Source organism: Cryptomeria japonica, chromosome 8 (assembly GCF_030272615.1).
Source record: "Cryptomeria japonica chromosome 8, Sugi_1.0, whole genome shotgun sequence".
Lineage (NCBI taxonomy): Eukaryota > Viridiplantae > Streptophyta > Pinopsida > Cupressales > Cupressaceae > Cryptomeria > Cryptomeria japonica.
Window position 1 is genome coordinate 733,494,612 of NC_081412.1, and position 17,853 is coordinate 733,512,464.

A 17,853-nucleotide genomic window follows, 5' to 3' on the forward strand; every position below is an offset into this window, starting at 1 on the left:
ACAAATGATTTTATGTTTAAGATAAGCTCTTGGAGAATAATGAGGATCTATAGAGAAGGAAAAACCAATATTTTGATCTTTCCCCCCTTGCACAAGGCTATGTGTGTGAGAAGAAGATGGGACCATGTTACTCTTCAATGCTTTCTCTCTATTAGAGAGATCATTTGATAAGAGAATTAGCTTGTTCTTCATTTTTAGTAGATACCCTAGGAGAGGTACAAGTATGAGGTTTTTCATTATCATTTCTAGGATAAGGATCTACAAAAGCTTTGAGGTGATCTACGTATAAAATGAATTTTCCCAAAAACATCACTATAACACAACGTATATGATAAATGCAAGATTTGAGATATAATTGATTGGAAGGAAGGAATTTTGAAAGTCTAAAAACATAGTATGTCCAAGTGCTATGAATGAAAAGAAGTAACATGAAGTGAAAGAAGCCATTGTCTGACACATGATTATAATAAATGTATGTAACAAGCAATTTAATCATATGTGAAATAGTAAATAGGTCAAATTCATTGATTGCTATGACAAAATTAAATTAGGATTTTGTAAATAAAACCTCTTAATTTTAAAATTTAAATTTAAAATATTGAAATCTGGAATTGAAATAGTTAATGTAAATTTAAAAATTAGGGTTCTTTTAGTTAACCTCTTAATTTTTTAAAATTTGAATTTGAAATTGTCCACAAGAAAATTAATTTCAAAATTAGGGTCAAAGAACCACTTAATTTTAAAATGTAAATTTGAAAATAGATCTAAGATTCGTAAATTTAAAAATTAGGGTCCTTTTAATTAACCTCTTAATTTTAAAATTTAAATTGAAAATAGATCTAAGATTGTAATTTTGATTTTGAATTAGAATTAGAAACAAATTTGAGGAGGGAAAATTCAAAATTTAAACAATCCACAAGCTCAATTTTTAAACTTAATTTTTTTTTTTAAAATATGGTTTTTGAAATTAACCACTTAATTTTAAAATTTAATTGTGAAATTTGACTTGTAGATGAAAATTTGAATTTGCAAATTGACTGAATTCTTAGATCTGAAATAATTAATCCAAATTATACAAATCACAAGCTCAATTTTGAATTTAAAAACTAGTGTTTTAGTGAAATTAACCTCTAAATTTTTAAAATTTGCAAGGAAATCAAACTTGTAAATGAAAATTTGAATTTTAAATTGCATACACTCGGATCTGAAAACAAAAATCAGAATTAATGGTGTAAGGAGTTGGGTTCACCAAAATGTAAAGTGGAAAATTTGGGCTTCGTAAATTCACAACATGGAAAGGAGAAATCACTAAGTCAATTTTCTCTTAGAGGACTTTACATTCAAAAGAGGGGATGAATCCACTAGATCGAGTCCTAAATGATACAAGGACAAAATACTAAGTAGATTGATTGTGTTTGACCCTCTTTTGTAAGTTGAATAAGTAAAGTGGTGAAATTGAAGACAAAATAAGCGAAAACAATGAGCTATAGATTCAAGATTTCGTCATGCACCTGGATCTAAGAAGTATGAAATAATTTAGAGCTGCTATGCAAAATTTGTCAAAAGTAGTAGGGATCATCTGTTCAGACCAGGACGCCCACCCTCTTGGTCCTCCGAATTTTTTGTGCATCGAAAAGGGTTTTTTCGTCTATGCAAATAAAGCTTAATTCCAAAGGTACAACTGCACACCTATTTCCTACATACATAAAGAAGAAGAAAGGGGTTGGGAATAGGGATTTGCCTAAGTTAAACCCCTATTTGGAATCAACCTTGAATTAAATTCAGCAAATGCTTGAAAGAAATGATGGAAAAGTATACCTTCAGATCTGCAATAGATGATGATGATGCTTTGCTTCTTAGATGTAATCACATATGTTGTATGAAATGGCATGAGCATGAAAAAAATGTAACACACACATGCTTGAAAATAAATGATGCAATAATGCTCCATAATTGATGAATGAAGAATATGCAACCTCGAGGAATGCTTGATGAAGAATGCTTGAGTGTAGTCTCCTTGCCTTCTCCTATTTTTGCCTTATGATTGTATGTGAATGTCTTCTTATGATTGTATATAAAAATGAGAGGGGAAGACCTCCTTATACACTTTCCTACTTTCAAACTTATCAATTTTATGACATAGGTTGACATGAGGAATTAACTTCTTGCTCAAATTTGGGATAGGGCCCAGGGGCCAAAATGGGTCCTAATTAGGGAGGACTAGGGCATGGCACCTTGGTCCTACCCCAATTTGGGCCAGGAACAAGGGGCTATGCAAGGTGCAAAGTAAAAATCTGAAGCTTGGTTGCATGGGGGAGGCATAAACAGGTTCTGATCAAGCATGGGGAGGAGGCCATTATGGTGAGGGCCCCAAATGCAGTCAAAATTGCAGGGGTGCAATTTTAGGACACTAAAATACACACACACACACACATACATATATATACATATATACATACACACACATATATGTATATAGGTATATATATACACACATATATATGTATGTACACACACATATATATATGTATATACATATATGTATATATGTATATATGTATATACATATATACATATATACATGTATATATGCATATACATATATACATATATATACATATATAAATATGTATATATACATACATATTATATACATATATAATACATATTATATTATTTAAATGTATATATATGTGTATATATATACATATTATGTATATGTATATGTATGTACATACATATACATGTATATACATATACATGTACATACATATACATGTATATACATATGTGTATATACATATATATGTATATGTATATGTATATGATGGGGGTTACCCTAGTTTGCTCAACACTTCACCTAGCTGGTGTTGCTCAATTGCACCAACTCACCAGGTCTAGTTTCTCTCTAGACCTCCAATTCCTTCTCAATATCTTCTAGGGCTTGATTCTTGATCTCTCTAATGTGTTTTTCTTCAAATGTTTTGGCTAGGACCCCTACCAATTCACAATGCTTCTCATGTACTCAATTATTGCTTCTTGGCTTCAAGTTGTCAAAATGACCTCCTACCATTATGAGATGATGTAGAGGTGTGGAGGTGTCTTCATTCATTTTTTGGATTCATTTAGTGTCCATTTGAGGTTTGTAATCAATAGGTTTCTTACTGATTCCAAAATCTTGCCTAGAAAAGGGCTACAAGGAATTAGCCCAATTAGGCCTCCTAAAATTGGTTTTTTAGGGCTTGGGTGAAAACGGTCCAAAAGACCCCATAAAAATTTTGGATTTACTTCAATGGTTCCTCTAACCTCAAATTATTTTTGTGGTTTTGGCTTCTTAACCCACCATTCAATGTGCTAATCCTAAAATGAGGGTTTTGGAGGGTTTCTAGGCCTTCTAGGTGGCAGTGACAAGTCAAGTTGGGGTTTGTGCAAAAAATGAAATTTTAAAGGCTCCTACTTGCATTGGAAACTCTATCCCAACTCCTTGGACCCCTTAAAAAGCTTAGAAAGTGATCTGACATCCACCTCTGCACTTGGCACTTCATTTTCACCTTATTTCCTCTAGTCGGGTTGCTCCTGGAATTACCTAGAACAAGACAATCATACTTAAACTCTTCTCCAATACTTTTACCTACATATTTACACTATATAGATGTTTTACCTCCATGTACCAACAAGCCATGATGGATGCATGTGTGGAACTCATGGGGCAACCATATTTACAAGAAAACTGCTATATACATGCCAAAACTGGCTGTTTGCAAACTAAAACAAGAAAACACTAATGAAAAATATCTGCAAAGATCTAAATTGAACCAACAACACAATAACACCCAAGAGAAACTCAATCCATTTTTGGATCAATGGATTCAATCCATTTTCAATTACAAAATGAGTAAAATCAAGCTAAAACGCTGCCCACTAGTCTGAAAATGAGTAGTTTCAGATTGTTAAGCTTGCAAAACACATTCACCAACCTTGGTAGCCATGAAAGAGAGGGTTATTATATCTTTCCCATGTGTGGAGTCATCCTAGGGAATTTAAAAATCCCTAACTCCATCGCTAACCATTTCAGGACAAAAGTTGTCATGACAACTTTTTGCAACTTTGCAATTTTTGCACTTTTGGTCTTTCCAACCTATAAGACCCATTCCAAGTCATAAAAATGAATTTTAGAACTTTTCTAATACTAATTTAACCCTCCCTAATGTTTGTACCAATTTTTGACACTTTTGACCATCAAAAAGGTCAATTACCTACTCAAACTCACTATTTACACAAAAATGCAAACCTAAGAAGTATGAACACAACCTAGGCCTACATTGACTCAAAACTCTAACTCTTGGACCCTCCTGGAGTCCTTATTCACTACTGACTTGGCTAGGTTCAGTACAAGCCAAAATTGAAAAACTAGATAGTCTAAGTCCTAGGTGCTCCTGCACCAGTATATACATATATATGTATATGTATGTATATACATGTATATATATATATATATATATATATATATATATATATATATATATATATATATATATATATATATATATATATATATATATATATATATATATATATATATATATATATATGTATTGTGTTGACTTGAATTTCATCATCAGAATACTACCTGCAACATATTAGTCTACAAAATACAAAGAAAATGCTACAGGAAATCCAAAATCAACCAATGAAACTACATGAAATTGATATAAAATAAAAACACCATTATTACCTTCATGATTTAAGTCTCATTGTGTCCTAACTCTACTGTTCTTGGTTGCAAATGATTTTCTCTCAAACAAGCACCGGTGGCTTCCAAGATGGCATTTGGAGAATGGACTGATAACTGATAGTTAACCGATACTATGATATGCAATGCAAATGATTTAAGGCTAAATGATTATGCTAAATGAGAAATGCTAAAATTGCTAAATTGCTTCAAGATAAAAACTCATGGATGCATAAGTTTTACTCAAATTGTTAATTGAAGACTAACTTTTTCTCAACTCAAACTCCTACTTTTATAGACTTTTTATAGGATAAGATGATGTGTCCTAGATCGGTCATGATTGGATCTACAAATTTGGATGGCTGTGAGCAAAGGTGAAGGTTGAGAGAAAAGGGGGAAGGAGAAGACAAGTGTCACTCATCTCACCTTGACTGGGTTGCTGACTAAGGGAATCTAGGGATGGTTGGAGAAGATTTAGGCATGAGAGGACAAGTGGACTCAAGTCCTTCCTAAGATGTAGGGATGTTGGAGAGAATATAGAAGAAGGTTAAGAAATATGTGTACATACACAATATTTCATTTATTTTGGAAGTTGAAGATAAGTGGCTAATAAATGTTTTATTTATTTTAATTTTGTTAAATTAATTTAGCCACATGATGGATGAGTTGGCAAAGTAAAGATAAAGTGGAGATGGGAGGTGAGTTGGAAAAGGGGTTTAAATAATTTAAGAAATTATTTAATATTTGAGACTATAGGATAGAAGAATAATCATTAAATATTAGATATTTAATTGATTAGAGGAATAATTAAATATTAGATATTTAGTTAATTGATTAGAGGAAAAGGATAAATGAATTAATTAATAAAATGTTTCAATTAAATCAATTAATAGAAAGACATGAAATGAATTAAATAAATTAATCTTTTCAAATTAACTATTTAATAGAAGAATAATTATTAAATAAATATAAAATATTTATTTAATCGCTCATAGCCATTTTTATGTGCATATATGTATGTATGTATGTATGTATATTTATGTATGTATGTATATATGTATATCTATGTATGTATATATGTATATATATATATGTATGCATGTATGCATGTATGTATGTATGTATATATATATGTATGTATGTATGTATATATGCATATCTATGTATGTATTTATGTATAAATATGTATGTATGTATGTATGTACATATATATATATATATATATATATACACACACACACACATATATATATGTATACATACATACATACATACATACATACATACATATACATACATACATACATACATACATACATACATACATACAGACACACACACATACATATATATATGTGTGTGTGTGTGTGCATATATATACATGTATATATATGCATGTATATATGCATGTGTATAAACATACAAAGATATGTATGTATAAAAAGTGTACTTTAAAACATTTTAAAAATCATTTTGATAAAAATAAAAGTCTTATTTTGAACACTCAATTATTCATAAATAGTTATAGAATTGTATTTATATAAATTATATTTAATGAGGTAAATTGATTTAATTAATAATGGGTGGCTTAAAATTTTAACAAGTAGCTTAAACATTTAGAGTATATTTAAAAAAGTGTGTGTATAAATGTGTGGTGTAATAGTCTTTCTAAAATCAAATGGAGTTTTAGTTACCACCCAACACTCACACACATCACAACTACATATATTAACATAAAAATGTAGGAAGGAAAGCAAACTACTTTTGATTTTTTCAATAATTACCATTAGTAACTTTTCCAAGCGTCACATAAATAACTAAGCAATGAGAAAGCACATTGTTGGTTCCCAAATCAATAGATCACTAAACCCTAAAGTTTTGTCACTTCTTATGCTTAGGTTTAGTGTTGGACTTGGCCAACAAATAGGAATCAATAAAAAAGTTGAATTCCTCTATGCTTAAAGTTCTGTAGGAAATAGGGGGTTACCCTTGACACTACATAATTATTCATATTTCACAAGATATAAATGATACACCGGTAGATACAAATGTTAGGATTCTCAAAGATACTGAGAGGGGGGTGGGGTGAATCAGTATCTTGCCGGTTAATGGATTTTCTTAACTTATTAAATGAATTGCATCTCAAAATAGTATACCGGTAAACAATAATTAATGCAGTAAATAAGAACAACAACCACAACATAAAAAGTACACCATAACACAATATTTTTAACGAGGAAACCCGGTGTGGGAAAAACCTCGGTGGGATTTGTGACCCACAATATTCGCTTACTGGTCAATAAGTGAATATTACTGATACAATAGGGGCCTGCACATGTAGGAAGGCCAACTACCTAAAGCTCACTGCTTAAATACAAAAGAGAAGTCTCAATGACTTACAAAAATGGATTAAGTAAATCCAATATCATGTATTGCTTCGAATCAACATCTACTATGCCAGGTTCAGTACCAGTTTAAGCTCATGCAACAATCATAAAACTTATTCCACAATCTTCCTTAATATTCACACATATTATCTATCTCGCATATTCCTCATTACAAATGTTCTCTAAGATCTCATACTTATATATGAGCCTTATTACAATTTGCCTTGTCAGATTTCAAAAAGATTTTACAATTAAATACAAAATACAATAAACAAAATCTTGTTAGCCAGGGTGCCGGTGAACATCTTTTCGCTGCCGGTGAATTGTATGTTGATGTAGAGTCTGTCGGTGCCAGTGCCTGCCAGTGCCATAGGATTTTAAGGTTGCCATCAATGAAAATACCTTCAATCACCTACAATTTCTCATTGGAGTGTGCATTTGCCAACAATATCCCCCTTTGCATTGATGGCAACAGTCATGAGAAAAAGCCAAAATGTGTATCCAAAACCGTCTTACCAAAACTGTCAAAACTGTGTGCTCCCCCTGAGCAAATGATCTCTTCTGTCATTCATTTTTCTTATCCTTATTTCTTTTTCTCATCCTCTACTACTCCCCCTTTGGCATCAATGACAAAGGCTGTCATTCAATGTCAATTGAGTGTAGTTCCTGTCATGATCCCTGTAACCAGTTGGTTACGATCTGATATAAATCTACTAAGGCAACATTCAGACTGTTGTAGAATCTCTCACTGTCCTTTAGTGCTGCTTCAGTCCTTTGAATTTTACCGGTGAGAAAGTGCATTTGTTCTTCCAGTGTCTTAAGTCTTGGAACAAGAGCCTCATAACACATATTTGCCAGTCTTCATTTTGCCAAACCGGCAACCGACATTTGCTTGAACCGGTATTTTGTATAAATCGGTAATACTCTGTGATGAGTTACCAATTGACATTTTTGTGATGAGTTACCATCCACCGACTGTTTGACGGTGCCAACACTTTAACGGTGCTTTTTTCGTCATGTTACAGAATATGTCTAGATTCATTGAACGTAGGAAATTGTATTGTAATCTTATTGGACCGACATGAAATCAGATTCCTTTATAAGGACATCATGTCTAGGGTTTTAGGTTGTTGCTATTGCTGTTGCTGTTGCTAGGGTTTAAGGTGGTTGAGGAGTTAGAGAGAGTATGAATGTGTAGAAGACTGAAGTAATGCTGGAATGCATTAGGAATGAGCTATCAAGGATCTAACCAAGCAATCTGTGCTATTTGCTAGATCACTCTCTTGTTGATTACTCACATCTTTGACAAGTCTGTAGACCTTAACCAGGTAGGCCCAAAAGCCTTTTGTAAATCCTCTAACAAGGTGGTTCACATCTGTGGATCTAAAATCCTCTAGCAAGGTAGTCTTTAATCGAACTTATCTCCTAATAGAGATTGAGATTCCTAATAGGATTTGTTCTGGTAAAGAACATTGTAAGACCTTAACCGGTCTGGTTCCTATTCTGCAGATAGTTACTTGTGAGTTCCATCTCACCGTGGTTTTTCCCATTTGGGTTTCCATGTCAAAATCTCTTGTGTTATGGTGTTTGTGCTTCTGTGGGTGAATGCATTATTTTCTATTTGGTTTTCATGTGTGCTAATTGGTTTGTCTGTTAAACTATTTTACCAGTTTACTATTAGTCTAGCAAAGTGTTTAAGTGCAAAGAGTTTTGGCATACTAATTCACCCCCCCCTCTTAGTATTCATGAATTGGTATCAGAGCCAACCTTTCTATAAGTTTAACCACTTGGAAAGAGATATGGGGGAATACACATTGAGGGAACTTACTCATCGGCTCACTTAGTCTGAGCAAGCCTATGATGATCTTATGGTCAAATATAAGGCCTCTCAAGCAAAAAGGAGAGAACATGCTGAAAAGTTGAGGGAGCTGTCTGAAAATAGTTCTTCTGATGAAGCGGACATGGAAGCCCTGATTCAAGAAGTAGAAAAGCTGAGTGAATCCAATTCTAACCTCAGAAAAAAATTGGAAGGATTGACTATCTGAATGTGCCAAGAGCTTGAGAACCGGAGGAAAGCCGAAGATCTAGTCAAAGACAAAGATCATGAAAACTCCATGCTGAAGCAAGAGATCAGTGCCCTAATTGCTCAACTCCATGCGAGCAAAGTGGAAAAGGAAGACATGCAAGGAGAACTAAACATTGCCATCTCTGAGAATGAAAACTTGATGGAAACAAATGCTGCTATTTCCAAAGAACTCTCTGAGTCAAAGGAAATACTTGCTAAGTTCAACAAGAGTACTGTCAACCTAGAGCAAAAGCTTGAATCTGCCAAACCTGTCAAGAATACTGATGGACTTGGTTATTCCAGTCATGAGGAAGGTGGGACCTCTGGTACAAGTGCTGGAGCATCAAAGAAACAACAAACATCAAAGGATAAAGGTAAGAAAAAGTTTAAACCTATTTGCTTTAATTGTCTTAAAGAAGGACATACTGCCAATGTGTGTAGAAGCAAGGCTTACAATAATTTTCCTTATTTCCTAAATGATAAGCCTAGATCCTATAAATTCAATGGTAACTGTTATGCATGCAAAAAGTTTGGGCATAGAGCATCTGAATGCAGGTCAGTTATAAACAACATTGGTAGATATCCTCATAGGACCCAAGGAGTTGGTCCTGAACCTTTTGTGAACCAGAATCACAACCGGTTTAATGCCTTCAATTATCAGTCAAGAAGCGATGGCTATCAAGCAGCAATCAGATGGAGAGAAAACTATCTGATCTATCATAATCATGGTCACACTCCTACAACATGCAGGAGGAAGAAAGATAACATGAATAATGGACCTTGGAGAGCACTTGGATTGGTTTGCTATCACTGCAACAAACCGGGTCACATTGCCAGATTCTGTAGATCAAGAAAGAACATATCGGATGACATACTAGTCACTTCGGAAGGAAAGATTGATATTGACACTGTTCAAGTGGATATGAACAAAACCTAGAAGAAGAAACCAACGGTGTTGCAAGAGGAACTAGTTTCTGCACCTAGTGTGGAAATCACAAAACTGGCAAACTAAGCTTCAGAAAACCTTAGGGGGAGCAAACGGTGAAATGTTTCGAACCCCCAGTTTACACCGATAAAAGTCCTTAACCGGTGTATGACATCTATGTTACTACTTATCAAATTGCCATTAGTTTTATATTCAAAGTCATACTATATATTCTAGTCGGTTAGTACTACTGAATCATGCAGTCGATATACACATAGAGAAGTCGGTATGCACAGTCTAGTCGGTTATATAAGAAAGCAGTTACAGAACACAGTATACACCAAGCCGTCTACCGAGTATATTTTTGAGACTACCAAGCAGTAAAGATGACTCACTGAGTTGATATTCATCGAGTGAAACGTGTTACCAGATACATGCATATGAAAACATGTTACAAGATCGAGGAACATCTAACCATTATTATATTGGAAATTGCACCAGAAGATTGTGTATGATTACAAGGACAATCTAACCAATGAAATATTTTGTTTAGTTATTCATTCGAGGAATCTTGTTTGTAAGATCGAAGCAATGAATTGGATCACCGTTTTAAGAGATCTATTTATACAACATGAATTAAGAGCAAGGTGTGTGCATATATGTATGAAGGAAGACTGTTATAGAGACATAGAGGTCACCGAGAAGGTTTTCAGAGAACAGTCAAAGAACAGAGTAAACAAAAGGGTTTACCGAGTTACTATATGGGTTACCGAGGTATGCTATGAGCAAGGTAATCTTATTTTGAGCACATAGAATTTGCTATAACATTTCAGATGTAAAGTTGCAGATATTTGTAATTATTTTATTGTAATATTGTGAAGTTGAAAGAGAAACCTTTAACAGGGTAAAAGACTCTAACCAAGTCTATAAATTGTAAAGCCTCTAACCAGGTGCAACATTCAGAATAAATGTTGTGAAATCCTTTAGCAAGGTAGATCTAAGAGATCTTGTTACTCCTAATAGGGTAAGCTATCAGAAATAGCTAAACATGTAGCTCTAACCAAGCATCTTTATTATTGCAGTAGTGAAGTTGTGGGTGCCATCCCCACTGTAGTTTTTCTCTCTAACCAAGAGTTTCTGCGTAACCAAAATATATGTGTTATGGAGTGAATCATGTATGATTGTTATCTATTTGTTTTAACTTTATTTTATGTTACTACACTATTCGGTTTATGCATAACAGTAAAATTATTATTCAAGAAATTTTTTGAGGTATTGATTCACCCCTCCCCTCTCAGTACATTAGCTTTCCATATTGGGCCTAACAATTGGTATCAAAGCTTGAATCTTGGAAAAGGGTTTAACTACCTAAAGAGAAAGATCTTATCAATGGAAGGCTATAAACAATCTCAAAGGTTTGTGTATCTGCAAGAAGAGCTGGATCATGCAAATCAAGTGATTGCAGACATGCAAAGGCAAATGCAAAAATCTCTGAAAGTAAGAAGAAGATTATCTGATGACTTGCAAGATTCTCCAAAGTTAGTGGAACAAATTGAGACATCATCTGAGAACAATATATCTGAAGAAACTGAAGAAATGATTGGAGCATTGAAAGAAAAGAACAAAGCATTGGCTGATAAACTAAAAGCAATGAAAAGAGAACATGAACATTTCAGTACACAGATGACTAAAAATCTAGATGCATTGAGGATAGCTAAGGATAAAGCAAGAGATCTACAGAGAGAGAAACAACAACTTGAAGTCTTAGTATCTGATAAGAATGATGAAATCATAAGGTTGACTGGGATTCAACAAAATATGACAGATCAACTAGGTTATGCACATCATGAAGCAATTCTGAAGAATGATGAGAATCAAGCATTGAAACTTGAAGTATCAAGATTGATCAATGAACTTGAAATAGAGAAGAAATCCAAAGAAACATTGAAGAAGAGTTATGAAGCATCAAAGATTTTGGATGAGCAACTAAATACAAGAAGACCCAAAAAAGATGCAGGACTCGGTTACAAAGGAAAAGACTCTACCGAGAAAGGAATTCATACTATCGAGAGAGGAGAATCATCAAAGCAAGCTGGAAATAGGAATAAAATAAAAAAGAAGAAGCCTATTTGCTACTACTGTGGAAATCAAGGTCATATTGCCAACATATGCCAGATCAGAAAAGGTAAGCAACTGACTATCACTAAGTCAAATGAGTATTGTTACAAGTGCAATAAATATGGTCACACATCTAATCAATGTAGGACAAAGTCTGTTAACAACTATCATAAGGCAAAATTCAAAGGGTTTTGTAAAAACTATAATAGATATGGACATAGTACCAAGAAATGTTGGTTTAAGAAAAAGAATCACATGCGGTCGGCACACCGAGCAAACATTAGTGGTTACCGAACTCACACAAATCCTTACCGACAATATGCAGCAGTACCATGGGATTACAATACAAGGATATGGTGCGAATGTTGTGGAAGATATGGACATATAAGTGCCAACTATTTTATAAGATTTGGAAAGAACAACCGAAGATCATGGAGAAATCCTGGTATAGCATGTTTTCATTGTCACAAAGCTGGACATTTAGCTGGAGATCGCAGAGATCAACCTAGAGGAGAAACTAAAGAGATAAAAGAAAAATTCAAGATTATTTGGAAAAAGAAGGAAATCATGTCAGATGAAGAAAGCACCTTACCTACCGAGTTAGATGCACCTATTTCAAATTAATCAGCAAAGGTATGAAGGGACTGCATTCTCTCAAGGTTAAATCATAACAATTCCTATTCTATTATGTACAAAATTCAAAATCTACATAGTTAAGATGCATTAGTAAGTTTGAAATTCTATCAAAAGTACTTTATAGAAAGCCTATCAAGTCGGTAAACAAGGAAATTTGGTTACTCGGTTAAAACAAAAGAAAAGAGAGTAAATCGGTTAAAGGTAAACTGAGTGCATTTAATGTTTTGACCTAACCCAGATGGAGCCTGATAAGGTATTTTTGTGTACTTAAAGGTATTTTCGTGGTCATTTTCATTCACCAAAGTTTTCAAGAGAATAGAGCAGAGTGAATCAAAGTGATCAAACTTCATTCAAAGTGAATCCAAGGTATTTACATCAAATCTCATCACTGTTAAGCTGGTTTTCCGATCTTGTCAAATTGCTACTATCTACTGAGTGTGAATCATCTGCCATTTGTAAACCGTCAAACCCTAAGGATAATTTACTAAGTTTTATCTGGAATTTACAAATGGCACCTAAGATCCAAGATCCCATAGTTGTCAAGAATGTGGAGAAGCCATCTTTGAAATACACCTTGACTCCTAAAGTCGCCTCTAAACCGGATGACAAAACTATCTTTTCACTCATCCCAGATCGAGTCTTGTTAGTTGAAGATGTTAGATTCTTCACCAAATGCCATGTTGAAGAACTCAGTCATGTTGAGATTAGTGACACATATGATGAGCTATATACCGATGGCAAAATGGATAGCAAGTATGAGCATATCAAAATCAAGGGATTAACTGAAGCCCTATCCTATCCCCATGTATTCAAACCTAGTGGGTTAAGTTTGTTTTAAGCAGAGTTCATGATGATTTTATGTGGCTAGAAGAGCAACCATTCAAAATCACTAAGGAAATCATTCATGTGATCACCGAATATCCTATCTATGACCATGCACGAGCATAGAAAATGATATCATAGAAGGAGTTAATCAATTTAGTTGGAGTAGAATTTGATTACCGAGGACTGAAACTGAATAATGTCACTGATGCAGAACTTAATTTTGCAATTAGAGTAATTGGTTACTGTTTCTTCCAATCAGCAAGGGAAAACAGTGTACCCTGTGTAGCAGTTGACTTAGCCTACAAAATAGTGAAAAAGGGAATGAAAGTAGATTTATGTGAAGTGTTATTGCAGAATTTGTTTGAGAACCTGAACACAATAAGGAAGCCAAAAAAGAACAACTCGGCAAATACACTAAAGTTTGGTTCACTTCTTGTATGCATGTTTGTCTACTTTGAGAAGTTCTTTCCCTTAGTCGGTAAAGTAGTTTGGGAGCTACACCGACCTATCACCCATCAAATCAATGACTTTATCAAGAAATTGGGAGATAATTTTAATGATATCATGGATGACTACTTCAGCAAATTTCAAGAAAAGATGCACAACAAGTATAGGATTCCACCACAGCTGGTAGAGAAATATAAGGATGATATATTTTTTGAGGTAGACACTGATTACTGCTATGTGAATGCTGTAGAACCTAGGACTCAATCTTTGCCACCAATGGGTTACGAGATTGACTATGATATTACTCAACAAAAAATTGATGCATATCTTACACTGTCGAGGCATGCTACTGAACTGAGATATGGAACTTATGAAGAAGTTAAAGAAAAGGTGAAAATGAGCATTGTAGTACCTAAAGCTACAAGAAAGGCTACAAAGATGATAAAGGTTTTATATGAGAAATTCGGAGAAGAATCCTCCTCTACACCTGTCAAAGGCACTCTTGCCATTACTGAAGAGGAATCTGAAGCTCAAGAGGCAGCAATAACATTGAGTACCGAGTTGCCTAAGGGTAAAGATTTGAAAAGAAAGAAATTGGACACTACAAAGGCCCTACCAACTCCACCAACAAAGAGACCCAACACTAGAGCATCAGCTGCATCACCGAGTAAGAAACAAAAGAGTGTTACTGTTCCCAAGGTAACCAAAACCTACAAGAAATCTACTCAAAGACTCATTCTGGCAAAAGAGTCTAGCGATACAGAATCTGATGATGCAAACAAATTTCAGATTGTAAAAAGCAAGAAGGTAAATATTCATAGTGTTGAAAACTTTTGTGCCAATCTTAAAGAATATGGTGGATTTGCAGGATTTAGATATGTCAAGTATGAGACTAGGAATAATGATGAGAAGAGACAAATTGAAGAAGCTGTCATTTGCACACTTCTAAAGTTTCGGTTAGCTCCATTAGAACTAGTAAATTCACTTCTGAGTGAATTGTACTTACATATTGATAATAGGTTATGGACTCAGAGAAACAAATTAGAGAAGAAGTCTAGTCCATCTATTTCCTGATATGTCTGTAGTAGAAATAAAGGAGCATTTGACAACCTACAATTCTAAATGTCTTGTCAAACAAAGAGCCTTAAAATTAATGAATAAGCTATACATTGATGTAGAAAATGAGACAAAAGCCAAATGGCAGGAAATCTTCAAACTAAAAGATGTTGGTGAACAATCTCAAGTTGAAATTGTTGATGTCACTGAGCAAGATCTTGATGTCACTGAGCAAGGTCCTGATTCTACCAAGCAAGACTCGACTGACACTATTCAAATTGATGAAGATGTCATGGATGCAGAAGCACCGGAGCAGGAAATGATAGAAGGCACTACCTATGCAAAACTTATATCTAGTGAATTTGTGATAGTACAAGTTCAACCTTATCCATTGGTCAAACCACCTATCTCTACCGAAGCTCCTAAAGGTACAACACAAGGCACCGAAGGTCACAAGTCTGAAGCAACAGAAGGTACAACTAAAGATCAGACCTCTCAAGCACTGAAAATGTTATAGCTGAGACCCCCAGTACCGAGACACCCAAGGACACCACAATGGCTATAGGAACAAACCAAAGTGTTGCCTCTACTGAGCAACCTACTGAGGGTCAGCAAGCCTCACAAGCAATTGTCTTGGTACAACCAACCAAAGGTAAAGAGAAGAAAGTGAAGAAGCATAGTTTTAAAATTGATTTAACTAAACCGATAGTGTTGCCCAATGTGGATATTTCAAAATTAAAGGGGCAAGAACTTATTGATTTCGGTGAACTATGTAAAGCAAAGGCCGAACAAGAAAAACATATGGCTATTCAAAAGAAGAGTAAAGTACTATAGAAGGTGAAGACACTGCTAACAAAAATGCTACCATCAACTACAGTGTCAACTGATGCAGCCATCCACATTCAACTGGATGAACTCCTTAATCAAATAGAAACATCTGGAGTTGATGCATCTGAGTACTTGAGCAAGCTAAAAGATAAAGAGCTTACTACAAAAATGATTGAAGAGGTACAAAAAGCTCTCGCTATAGGAAAAGTCAAGCTTGTCAAATTCATTGCTGAGTTGTCCCCTCAACTCAAGCATATTCTTTATTTATTTTAGAAACTTTGTACATTTTCCTTATTTATTAAAGATATCAAGAATAAAACTGATGCAATTGAGAAAGAGATCACCGATCTCTCAACTATGTTGACCACAAAGCCTAATTCAATTTAGAACTTTTATACCAAGCTTCAACATCTCATGGCTCAACAGTTAGAACTCAGAAATGAAGAGCATAAGATTAGGATGGATATAATGACACTTCAGACATTATTCCTTCCTCATCTCTCATCAGTTCAAGAATAGATCAACCGAGCTACATGCCTATCAACTACACAAGAGGGAAGCACTCTTGATGGCTTAATATCACTATTGGCTGATATTCAAGCACAAAATTCTTTAATGGAAAGTGTAAAGGATGTAGTCTCAGTCACACTCACCGACGCCCGAAAGAAGTATAAATCTATTTTTGATTAGTTACCGCCCCCAGCTGGAAATTAAGTTTTTGATGTTTGTCAAAAAAGGGGAGTAATACTACATAAGGGGAGTAATATACTATATTTAGGGAGTGATACAGTTTTGATAATATAGTTTTGAGTATTGTATAAAGGGGAGTATACCGAGCAGAGTATATAGAGTATGCAGAGCAAGCAGAGCACACAAGCACAAAACCAAGCATACCAAATCAGAGTTATGTACAGTATAATGATAAGGGGAGTATATCTGAATATGCTATTTCATTGACTATTGTATATATTGTCAAGTGTAGTCATTTTGCAAGTATATAGATTTTTGAGTTATGACTTTAAAAGTAGTTTTTGTCAAACATCTCAACTAATGTCAAAAGGGGAGATTGTTACTACTTATCAAATTGCCATTAGTTTTATATTCAAAGTCATACTAAATATTCTAGTTAGTTAGTACTACCAAATCATGCAGTCGATATACACACAGAGAAGTCAGTATGCACAGTCTAGTTGGTTACAGAAGAAAGTAGTTACAGAAAACAGTATACACCAAGCCGTCTACCAAGTATCTTTTTGAGACTACCGAGCAGTAAAGATGACACACCGATTTGATATTCACCGAGTGAAATGTGTTACTAGATACATTGAACGTGGACATGCATATGAAAACGTGTTACAAGATCGAGGCACATCTAATTGTTATTATATTGGAAATTGAACCAGAAGATTGTGTATGATTATTCATTCAAGAAATCTTGTTTGTAAGATCAAAGCAATGAATTGGATCATCGTTTTAATAGATCTATTTATACATCATGAATTAAGAGCAAGGTGTGTGCATATATGTATGAAGGAAGACTGTTACAAAGACACAAAGGTCACCGAGAAGGTTTTCAGAGAACAGTTGAAGAACAGAGTAAACAGAAGGGTTTACCGAGTTAGTATATGGGTTACCGAGGTATGCTATAAGCAAGGTAATCTTATTCTGAGCACATAGAATCTACTATAACATTTCAGATGTAAAGTTGCAGATATTTGTAATGATTTTATTGTAATGTTGTGAAGTTGAAGGAGAAACCTTTAATAGGGTAAAAGACTCTAACCAAGTCTATAAATTGTAAAGCCTCTAACCAGGTGCAACATTCAGAATAAAT